At 36.1% G+C, this 12414-nt stretch overlaps 1 protein-coding gene across 1 annotated transcript in view; it reads left to right on the top strand.

Annotated features, from left to right (window-relative positions):
• The first annotated feature begins 6098 nt into the window (after positions 1–6098).
• The window catches only part of chst6 (carbohydrate sulfotransferase 6), a 67209-nt gene continuing 60893 nt past the window's right edge, over positions 6099–12414 (top strand). Inside the window, exon 1 of the mRNA XM_058992639.1 lies at positions 6099–6210. The gene's annotated coding sequence lies outside the window, so the exon portion shown is untranslated. The remainder of the gene's footprint in view (positions 6211–12414) is intronic.

Here is a 12414-nt window from a genome sequence, read left to right as displayed (position 1 = left end):
GCATCACAGACAGTATTGGTACTTTAGCTGTGCCAAAACCCTGTTGTAACTAATTAAAATCTCCTCCTGTTTCAGTATGTTATTTCAGAACAGCTGCCCAGAAAGCTTAAAACTAGACATAAACTCCTGCCTGATCACCCTTGATCAATGTTTTCAAGATCCCATGAGTCTAAAAGTGATCTTAATTTAAGTAAATCATAAGATCCTTGGCCAACAGGGTCCCAGGTGCCATGGCTGTCAGCTTAATTTGAGAGATATCATAATAGGCGTCTGCATATCTTCAAAGGTCCAGAATGGAGCCAGTACATACAAATGGGGAAGGCTAGATCAAGGTAGATTTTGAACGGTTTGATTTGATTAGGGAGTACAATTTCACATGTATCAGAACTACATTGGGTTAATCATTGTGATAATGTTGTCAGAAATCTGGGTCTCTGATTATACCCAAGTGCATTTACTGCTGCAGCATATATGTTGAAAGCACCTTTTGCAATCAAAGCCAGGATATTATGGCAATGCAACTCTCCTTTCTGACTTTACGAAACGGTGAATAGAATCTCTCCACTACTAGAGCTACTAGCCTGTCTATTCAATAGGCAACAGCAGAGGATATTTAGACAGCCAATATTTAAATAACATCAATGATGTCTGTGACTAATGAGAAACAGTAACATGAACACTACAAAACTATTAGGTCAGTGCTTAACACTACAATTTAAAGGCAGTTGGGGAATGAGCTAATCTTGTTTTCAGTCCAGTTCTTAGTTTTAACAAAAGAGCACTTTATAAAGACAACTAGTAAGGTAATTTGATGGGGATGGATAAGCACAGCAAGAAAAGGGAGGAATGTGGAGATAATTATATATATATATTTGTGTTCTCATTTTGTTCCAAGGTATGATCTAAGACTGCTTACTTTAATCATTGCCTACTTACAGTCTTCTGCATTCAAAATAGGTGCTCCTTCAAAGAAGCAGGAATGCAGTATCCTGCTAATCTGTGACTGTGGTTAGATTAGTAGGATTCTTATACAGGATACTACATTTGAGTTAATAGTGAGTTCCGGTTGAAAAGGTACCGGATTTAACAAAAAAAATAATAGTATAATGATCCTTGGTATCCTTGGTAGTCACGAACATAATGTTGCAAATGTTTAATTAGTATATAGTAACTGCTAAAACTGTTCAGCAAACAGATCCCTGCTTCGGGGTCATCTCTAAATTAACCATGTCATTAAAATGGGATTACATTTGTTTAAAGGAACTTTAGTATATTTACTGGAGATATCGCAGTTTAAATGAAAATACACATGTGCAATAACGTGTTTATTTTAAAACTGCACACTTTAGACCTATTTTGCTAATGGAAGTGCAATGCAGGTAAGATTTATGACATTCTTTTGTTAACTACAATTACTTGAACACAAATTGCACAACATTTGTTTTTTTAGGAAACCATTTTGAAACGTCACGCTTTAAGATTACCAATTGTTCTTTGTGCTACAGTAAATGGCCACCTTGAAGATTACAAACATAAAAAATACATGGAAGTGGTTTAGATCTCTCTCTCTCTCTCTCTCTCTCTCTCTCTCTCTCTCTCTCTCTCAGTCCCATATGCTTTATTAATCTCATTCCTTTAATCCAATAATAAGTATTCAGTAACTCTTGAATGTAGTGTTGTTCACTATGTTTGTCTCAAGTTCTTGGTTATGAAAGAACCACAGTTCCCAATTAGATATTAACCTCAATTGTCTTTTTAATTCTCATTTTCGTAGTTGTGAGATTTCCAGTCTCAGGTGTCTTTCCCTGGAGCAGATTATTGTGTAAACTGAGAGACAAGTTTCAGACAGAATGAAAGCGTGAACCTGACTCCAGATTAGTTCTGCCCTTATACACCTTCATTGAGAATCCTGTTACCTTCGAATTTCACCTATTAATTATTATTCTTCAGAAAGTCCCTTTGCGATATTGACAGGATTCACTTTTATGCTAATAATAATAATAATTCAGGTTCCAGCTAGAGCTCTCGTGATCCGCCTTATGATAATAATATTGTATACCCAACTGTACATAATAAGGCGGATCACAGGAGCTCTAGCTCGAACCTGAATTATTATTTATTTCTTAGCAGACATCCTTACCCAGGGTCACTTACAGTGGTATACAAAAAATACATATCAAAATACAGTACAATTAAGAGCAAGTACAAAATGCAGCACGATTTGGTATGACTTCATGTCTTCATGACTTCAGTCTTAAGACCAAATACAAAAAACAGTAGGATTTGATATCGGGGCAGTTCAAGTGAAGATAACAGTGTTGATAGTTACATCAGTGTTAAATACAAGTGTAAGTGAAATACAAAATACTACAGATTGGGTTAAGTGCAGGATTAAATACAGTAAATTAGGGAGCAGATAAGTGCAAGTTAAAGTGCATTAAAGGCAGAGTGTTACAGGCACAGTGCTGTGCTCAGTGTTACAGGCACAGTGCTGTGCTCAGTGTTACAGGCACAGTGATCAGTGTTACAGGCACAGTGATGTGCTCAGTGCTACAGCCACATTGCTCAGTGTTACAGGCACAGTGCTGTCCTCAGTGTTACAGGCACAGTGCTCAGTGTTACAATTACAGTGCTCAGTGTTACAGGCACAGTTCTCGGTGTTACAGGCACAGTGCTGTGCTCAGTGTTACAGGCACAGTGCTCAGTGTTACAGGCACAGTGCTGTGCTCAGTGTTACAGGCACAGTGATGTGCTCAGTGTTACAGGCACAGTGATGTGCTCAGTGTTACAGGTACAGTGATGTGCTCAGTGCTACAGCCACATTGCTCAGTGTTACAGTCACAGTGCTCAGTGTTACAGGCACAGTGCTGTGTTCAGTGTTACAGGCACAGTGCTGTGCTCAGTGCTACAGCCACATTGCTCAGTGTTACAGGCACAGTGCTGTGCTCAGTGTTACAGGCACAATGATGTGCTCAGTGTTACAGGCACAGTGCTGTACTCGGTGTTACAGACACAGTGCTGTGGAATTGCATATGTACAGTAAAGTGTACTGCACTTGTTATAGTTAATTGTAAACGATTTGATGAATTTCTGTAGTTTTTCCCATTCATATGGAATTTTACAATATTGTTGCAGCCTTTTCTGGAATTTGAATACATTTTTCTTCCTCATAAATCAAAATAATTTGAAAGTCATTTTGAGCTGCTGATTTTTCCGATTTTTTTAAAAAAATTTATTTTTTTTATTTTCTATTTTCTATATTTAGCTGGGAATTGTGCAGCATGTGACTGGAAAATGAAAGTAGTTTTGTGTCCATTTGACTTGAATACGTTAGTAATGTACCAGTGCATTACCTTAGGTATTCTATTAATTTATATACATTTATGATGGATTCTTTTTTTTTAGTCTGCAGTTTGAACTAAGTTGAAACTGTTGTCAGAGCAGTAAAAAAAAATCTAGCAATGTAAAAGAGAGAGGGAGTAGAAGTATTATTATTTATTTCTTAGCAGACACCCTTATCCAGGGCGACTTACAATTATTACAAGATATCACATTATTTTTACTGGAGCAATCTAGTAAAAGTACCTTGCTCAAGGGTACAGCAGCAGTGTCCCCCACCTGGGACTGAACCCACAACCCTCCGCTCAAGAGGCCAGAGCCCTAACCACTACTCCACACTGCTGCACTATAAGGGGGAACATTCAGACGTGAATAGTGATTTCAGCTGCAGGAAAGAATATTGGAATTTAAAGCAAGTACAACCTACTTTTTTGTGATCCTTTGTTATATCTATTGTGCCTACTGTGTACCCGAACTGTGTAAGTAGGGGACATGACTTGGCATGCAATATAAAACAAATACCATTCATTTTTAGATTTTAGACTAAATTATTATTATTTGGCTGTTTTGAATTTATCAAGGCAAGGCAAAGAAAAGCATGAGCAGGGTGTCGTCACCCTACATGCCAACATTGCAAGTTATTTATAAAACCATTGGTTGCTATGAATAGATACTGAATGTGCTTATAAAAAAAAGTCTTTGTCATGCAGTGCAACATGCTATGGATGAAGGTCATGGTGTTACTTACATACCTTTGGTTAATATGTTTTAATATTATTAAAATGTTCTCTCTCCGGTATAATCCCTCTATGTTGTAATATCCTTTAAAGAGGCAGCTGCTATTCATGTCTCCTGCAAATGTCAATACAGTGCCAGTGGTTTGTTCTGTTGAAACCATGGGAACTGTTTTTTATGATGCAAACTTTATGACAATAAAAGGTTGCTCCAAGGCTGTGTTTGTTGCCTTTCAAAAGGGAAATGTTATACATGTAATTTACTTTCTCAGACTCTTTCTCTTGCATTATAAATGGGTTCACACCAATTTGCAAGCGAAGATCTCTGCAGCTAAAGATTACTGCATTGCTGCCTATAAAAGTTATTTCAAACTTTTTACCCTAAATCGTATGTAGAATTATTTTCAGTCCATAATCATTTTTGTTTGTTTTTCAGTTTTGGGGAATTACTCATTACTGTAATCCAATTTATATTTTATGTGAAATAATAAAATAGTTACTTTTTGTTACATTAAGAAAAAGGATTATGGCTAATGCATAAAGTGAGATTCAGAAAGTGCTTTGACGGTGACATAAACGCTTTTAATATTAGCTTGCAAGAAAATGGCAAAATGGCATACCTTATTATTATTATTATTATTATTATTATTATTATTATTATTATTATTATTATTTCTTAGCAGACACCCTTATCCAGGGTGACTTACAGTCGTAAACAAAAATTACATTTCAAGAACCACAGTACAAGTAATAATACAATTAAGAGCAAGCTAAATACAGTGACTTTGGTTCTAGCAAGTACAGTGTAGATCTTAAAAGAGTATTTCATCTGCAGCCTGACCAAACAAAAAATAAACAAACACATAATAATAATAAAAATCAGTAAAATGCAAACAGTGCCTGAGAAGTAACTATTTGTAATTGTGTCTTTAACTAGGTACATTTGTTTCAGTAATAAGTACTGTCACTTGTTGCAGTTTTGTTCATGTTACTTGGAACTGATTTATTTCAAAAGTAAATATTTTAGTTTTTGCCTATATCATTATTTACCAGGGTTACCAACTAATGTTGCTTTTAAAAACCAGGGATGTTGTTTCTGAAAATACTGAGCTATGTTGCTTAATTATTTATTTATTTAAATTTATTTATTGCATTTATACAGCGCTTTTTATACAAAAGTATCACAAAACACTGGGCAGTAGGAGCTCTACAAGAAAAAGCCCTACCTCCCGTGTTGCTTTTGTTGACCCTAGGAATAACCAGCAGCTCTGCATCCTGTGATCTCAGAGTGTGGTTTGGAAGATACGGGGTCAGTAACTCCTGCAAATAACTAGGTGCTAATCCATTCAGGGCAAAATCTTAAAACCTATTCTATACTGCACAGGGAGCCAGTGTGAAGAGGCCAAAACAGGGGTAATATGTTAGCTTTTCCTGGTTTTAGTCAGAATTCTAGTGAGGGATACCACACGTTTTGGGACACCAAAAAAAAGTGCATTACAATAATCAATTCTAGATAATTATATACTATTCTGTACTGTAATATACATTTGTGTGCAAACAGACAAAGTTGCAAAAATCATATAAAACATATGTGTAGTCATTTAAATAAAATAGAATAATAATGCACTAAAGAAAATGCATTTTAAATCATGTTATGAAATGTGGATTTTAATTGGAAATGTCAGTATAATTTATGAGAGGAAAGAATGTACACTATGTACAGCATTGAAGAGACGGCGAAATCACATACAGTTAGTGCAAAACTGCCCCCCCCCCCCCCCCCCCCCGAGACCTACATAACAAGTGAGTTATGGAATTAATTGATTAGCCTTATTATTGTCATTTGAAGCCACATATTTACTTTTGGAATACCTGTAATAATTACATGTTTGCCAGATATTTAGTGCGCTGCTGAATATTAATAAACACTTCTCTTTTTTTTAATCCCATTTGGGAATATCATATCATTTCTGTTTTATCCTGCTTCTACAACAGGAAGCTCCTACAACAGGAAGTTTGCAAGGAAGAAGAATAACAGTAGAAAAAAAAAACTCTTTCCTTTTTCTGCTTGCAGCAAAAACATAAATCTTGATGAAGCAGCTTATACGTAAGAGAATGTGAGCATACAGGGAGCCAGGTCAGTCATGTGTTTTTTTGTCATGTGTATTCCTATTTTCAGTGGAGATTTACTGTGAGAAACAAAGGTTTAAATATTAAACTAAGATTATTCATTTTAAGTGCTTTAAAAGTGTGAGGGACTTTTTGTCAAACAGGGAGCAAAATGTTTCTATTTTTAAAACTGTAGCTTCCAACCTAGTTTTAAAATACAATACATTAAATGATCACCAAAGGGTAAAAAGATGTATGGCTTTTTAAGTGCATTTGCTATTTAATGCATTGGAAAATCTATCTTTGTGTGTAAATATTTTTAAAAAGTTATTACTTTATCTTAATATCTATCAACTCTGTTTCCTGTAATTGTTTTGGAAAAAGGGGATTCTGAGCTTGAACGTGTGATTTATAACCTTGTACGGCATTGCTGCTCACATATACACAAAGGCATGGTATGTTAATGTCAAATCTGAACATGACTGATTGACTTTGCTCTTCAAATTTATATTATCTATAAAGAAAAGCAATAAACTAAAAGTGTGTAGTCCACATGAAGTCTCGGTTTTACTTTGCTTCTATAAAAAGTATATTTTCTAGAAGGGTAAATGAAACTAGTAATGCTAGGGAGATGCCTTTCACATCCAGAGACCTGGTTCAGTTCAACCGGTGAAAAGATTTAGTTGGTCTCACTCTATGAACCAGTAGACCTACCTTGGGTCTTACAGCAGCTTTTCAAAAGTACCAAAGTAGCAAACAGCAACTGTAAAGTTAACTCATGGTTATTGGCATTGTGTGTAGTGTTAGCATTAAATAATTGCTGTCATAGTTTATCATAGTTAGCCACCATCTTAGCTCAAGGCAGTAAGGCAGTCTTCAGTCTCCTGTCTCCGTGACAGTCTTGCATGTTGTAGTAGGCAATGATGTTGATAAACTACAAGTGTCACACCATGGTTGTGCCATAGCACTGTTATTCATGATCATTTGGTAAGATTTGCATTCTTGGTCCAGGAACAGATTTATTTATTTTTGGTGTTTTGGAGTCTTTTCTGAGTGGTACTGTTTATTTTGTAGACGTGTGCAGTCAGATACAAGGAAGTACTTTCAGGGAAGAAAAGGCCCTTTATGCAATCCATTGCTCAATCCATATGCAGCTGCAGACCGTACGAGAAGAATGCGATTGCAAAATATTATTATCATAGGTGTGACTACCACCCATGAGCATAAATCACGTCCATGTAACGATTTCAAAGCAAACAAGGAAAACAAAAAGCAATCAAATGTAAGGAACCACTTCTGGTCAATGCAGTACTAGACTGATCCCATTTTGCATATTTTGAGTTGTTATACCAAGGCTGGAACTTCCACTTTTGGATTGTTTTACAGCTTGATATGATTCAAAATAAGATTTGTACAGTATAAGGTTGACCCCCACCTCCCATAATACTGCAGCTTTTCAGAAGTTTGCCATTGGACTAATACTGCCATAATAGAACACTAATAGGTTCTGATTCTAATATTTTTATTCAGTTTAGGTGTCCTACAATTATCATGTCAGTTCTTGAAATATACAGGGAAAAACATACAGCATGAAATATGACATTACCACATTTGGAGAAAATAATTATATACAATAATTTATCACGGGGAAATGTTTTGTTATATATATATATATATATATATATATATATATATATATGTTTATATGTTTGTTTTTTATCAACTTATTAAAGCATTGTTTTTTTGTATTCAGCCGATGAAGGACTTGTAGTCCGAAATTGATTTGTAATCAATTATTCTACCTTTTTTCTTATTGATCATTTTGGTACACAGCAGTTTTCCTTTTTCTCAAACTATATATATATATATATATATATATATATATATATATATATATATATATATATATATATATTATAAAAAATACATACAGTTAGTGGACAAAAAAATGGAAACACCTCGGTAAATGAGGGACACCAAGTATATTGAAAGCAAGGGCTTCCACACAGGTGTGGCTCAGGTGTTAATTAAGCAAATAACATCCCAGCATGCTTAGGGTCACGTGTAAAAATGCTGGACAGGCCTGGCTGCCTATAATTATGGCTAGCATGGCTGCAAGAGGAGACCTCAATGGCTTTGAAAGAGGGGTGATTGTTGGGGGGGGGCATTTGGCAGGAGCTTCAGTGACAAAGACAGCTCAAATTGCTGATGTTTCACGAGCAATGGTGTCTAAGGTGATGTCGGCATGGAACTCCGAGGGAAAGACATCATCAGCAAAGGGCAACAATGGGCGGAAGCGCATACTCCAGGATCGTGTTATCTGTGCATTAATTCAAAGTGCAAGGCAAAACAGGGGAGCAACCGCAGATCACTTGACTGCAAATTTCAACCTGGGGCGCGAGCAGCCAGTTTCATCAAAAACGGTCCACCGAGAACTCCATAGAGCGGGATACCATACTGGCCCACCGAGAGGGCAGGGAGGACGGGGAAATTCCCCCGGGGCCCAACGCCCCGAAGGGGGGCCCTGATGAAGGGGGAACTTTTTTTTTTTTTTTTTTAAATATATATATAATATTTTAAAACAACTAGCCCTGCACAAGACCCTTTGCGTTCCCACCACAACATTAAAAAGAAAAACTGCCGTACTGCACACTGAGCCGATGGGCTTGTGTTGTGTAATGATTGTGTATCCAGGCGGTGTCAAACACTTCCTTTCACACAATGATTTGAACTTTCGCATTTCATATTTCATAGGGCAGCAGTGTGGAGTAGTGGTTAGGGCTCTGGACTCTTGCCCGGAGGGTCGTGGTTTCAGTCCCAGGTGGGGGACACTGCTGCTGTACCCTTGAGCAAGATACTTTACTAGATTGCTCCAGTAAAAACCCAACTGTATAAATGGGTAATTGTATGTAAAAAATAATGTGATATCTTGTAACAATTGTAAGTCGCCCTGGATAAGGGCGTTGGTAAATAAATATAGATATATATATATTCTACTACACCAAAAAGCTGAAAAAAAGGCATAGCAATTTTGTGTATTTTTTTAAAGACTTTTAAAAACTTTAAAAGAACCCTAAAGTTGCACAATATATACCACAGTATGAATTATTCTATTATTAAGATCTATAATTTGCTCAAAACAACGTGGTGCAGCAGTTTGTTAGAAAAATGGTATTGTGTAAAATAAATAAAGAACTTTCTTCAGCTGGTGGTAAACACAATTCGAGAATGATCGGTAATATAGCTTAAAATACAAATATATTTACCAATACAGGCTATTAGTTAAGAGCAGAGATGAGTGGTTTATTTTTGGCACGGGATAAATAAAATAGTGTATAGCAACACCATTAAAATGTAGTTTATGCTAAAAACGTATGTTATTTGATGTTAAGTAAAACTCCGATTAATGACTATTACAAGTGGAGTTTGTACAAAAAAATATTTATTCACTTACCTAAAAAAAAGTTTGAATACTGTAAATAACTTAAACATAACTACTTTGAGAAAGTAAACTCCTGCTGCAGATTTTAATTATATTAAAACTTCTAGGCGTCGTTGACAGTTTCCTTCAAACCGATTATCAAAATACTGTATCGGTTGAAACGACCTTCCTCAGACACTGCAGTGTAAAAAATTGAAGGCATATGAAAGAAAAGGTTTTTAAAAAATGTACACAAAAGGTTTAAAAGATTAAAACATCTTTTATTTTCAGGACGTTTCGTGCAAAAGTCCTTCTTCAGCTGTTAAAAAGAAAAGTAAACACAGTGCAGTAAACTTGTTGTTATTCAATTACAGGAAGATAAACTCTTGTTCCTTTTGTTTCCGAGCAACATTTGTTCCATAGCACTCTTCTATATGACATCAAAGGGAGAGTCTTGAAAATAGGTGCTGTAGATGGGTCTTGTAAAATTTTAAAGTTTCTTTGCACAATTGTCTGTATCTTTCTGTTGGTAGGGTGGTAAGCGAGGACCAGAGCAGGATTTAACTTTAGTGATGATCTTGTCCGGAAAGCAACAATTTCCAAAAAACACACACATTTCCTCACTTTTGGTGAAGAAATCTTGATCGTCGCAGCAAATACATCTGAGTCTTAACAGTTGTGAATAGGGAATCGAGTCACGGCAAGCCTTAGGGTGTGAGGAGACATACTGCAGATATGAATGAGAATCAGTTGGTTTGTAGTACACAGTGGTGTTAATGGTGGAATTCAAAACAGTGATGGAAATGTCCAAGAAAGATGTACTATTGCCTGTTTCTGATATGTTCCATGTGAAATCCAGGGCTGAGTGGAAATATGTTACTGACTGAATGAACTGTTTTAAATCCTCACTAGAGTTGGTGGAAATTACAAAGATGTCATCAATGTATCTAAGGTATAGTTTAGGTGTGTTTCCATTGTAAAAATTTGTTTCAACTGATCCCACAAAAAGGCAAGCATATGATGGTCCCATTTTAGTTCCCATGCTAACACCCCATACTTGAGTGTAAAAATTACCATCAAAGGAAAAACAATTCACTTCAATAATATTCATATTATTGTTATTACCTTCGACAAATGTCCTTGATTAGCAGTTTATAAGATAAATAATGTTTCCCATATTTTAAAAACATTCTCGGATGCATTGCTAATGCTCTGTGCCCTTCCTTCTTCATGACTCACACCTCATACTTCTGCATACCTATCTCACCAAAGAAAACAATGCCAGTGTTTCTTTTTTTTATCATGCCCAATTTGATCACTTGACACGTCACCTACTATACAAATTCTTGGGTTGAAACAAATTGATATACCAATCATGTTATTTAAGTTCTGTTTAATTTCCATCCAGATTGTATCATTGGACATGACCGAAGCCTATGAACAAGAGTGCCAGGTGTTAGGTTGCATCTGTGACACAAATTATTAGGGATCACTCCTATTTTATGTAGTTTTACTGGAGTGCAGTATAAGTTATGAAGAACCTTATATTGTATTAATTGCGGGTATCAGCCATAAAAGGTTGTCTGGCATACACTCCCAAATGCCAATTAAGGTTCTGTTCACAACATCAAGCTGTCCAGCCCACCCTCTTTGAACACCCTCATCTGATCCATTGAAACCTTCCAATAGAACACAGTAGATATCAGACACACGCATATTTCTATGATGTTCCGTGAATAAGGGGAAATGTCCGAGATAAGTTTGAATTATTGTTTTATGTTCAAAAATTACAGATTTCTGAAATTGGAAGAGAATAGTTTTCCTGAAGTAATTTAAAAGAGAAGCAAAATCTTGTTCAGAGGCAATATGTTTGAAAGATGGAGTCTCTAAACTAAAACAACTGATTTCGTGATTGCAAACTAAATAATCAAGATTGGTTTAAAAAAACTGTCTTGGTTAGTTTGCCAGTCCTAGAGTATCTGTAGGACCAACCACCTACCAACCCCTGTTTGGATTTTATAAAAGAGGTCTTATATTTTTTCCCAAACAGCTGCACTCTGTCTTGTCTTTTATATGTTAGTTTTTCATAAGATGTTGTCTTAGCTAAGCCATTGGCTGGTTACCTTGTACTGTACTGTCTGTGTCAAAAGTCACGATTGTCAAGTGGTCAGAAATGTGAATGTCCAGACAAAGTTAGCACTTGTGATGCACACATTGATTAATGGTTCACTTTTTTGAGACAGGAACACCAAGAGATATAATAACCAATAACACAGATATTTTTACAGAACGGTTGAAAACAAAACAAGATCTGCACTGTGCCCTGGTTACTAACCAGTCGCAACACTATTTTGATGTTGATGTAAACATCACTCTGTCTAAACACAAAAAGCAGGTAACAAGTTTTCTATTGCCTCTGTATATCCGGGGTTCAGAAACCTTTTACAAAAAATAAAACATTAAACACAAGGGTCTATACTTGTGGCTATACACGCCATCATGTTTGTGTGCCACAACCCCCACCCCCCATTAGATACCCCGGCAACCCTTCTCTCTTCAATGGTGTTGTTAACGGTAACTGCTCTGAAGCTTCCATTCCTCTCATTTCATTGCTGTTGTCATGGTTTAGTTCTCCTCTCTGATTCGCATACTGGCTTCCCTTTATGTTTCCTTTTATTGGTCAGGCTTAGTGTCTGTTAGACTCACTTTGACTCTGAGGGCAGTGATTTAGTTGAGAGCTTTTGTTCAGTTCATACATGTTTGGCTAGAATTCCAAATCTGTCCACTGCTTTGCTTTGTGTAATTTCCTAT

Source organism: Acipenser ruthenus, chromosome 19 (genome assembly GCF_902713425.1).
Source record: "Acipenser ruthenus chromosome 19, fAciRut3.2 maternal haplotype, whole genome shotgun sequence".
NCBI classification, from domain to species: Eukaryota; Metazoa; Chordata; class Actinopteri; order Acipenseriformes; family Acipenseridae; genus Acipenser; species Acipenser ruthenus.
The sequence above is the reverse complement of the archived record's forward strand: the minus strand, read 5'-3'. Positions and strand labels throughout refer to the sequence as shown.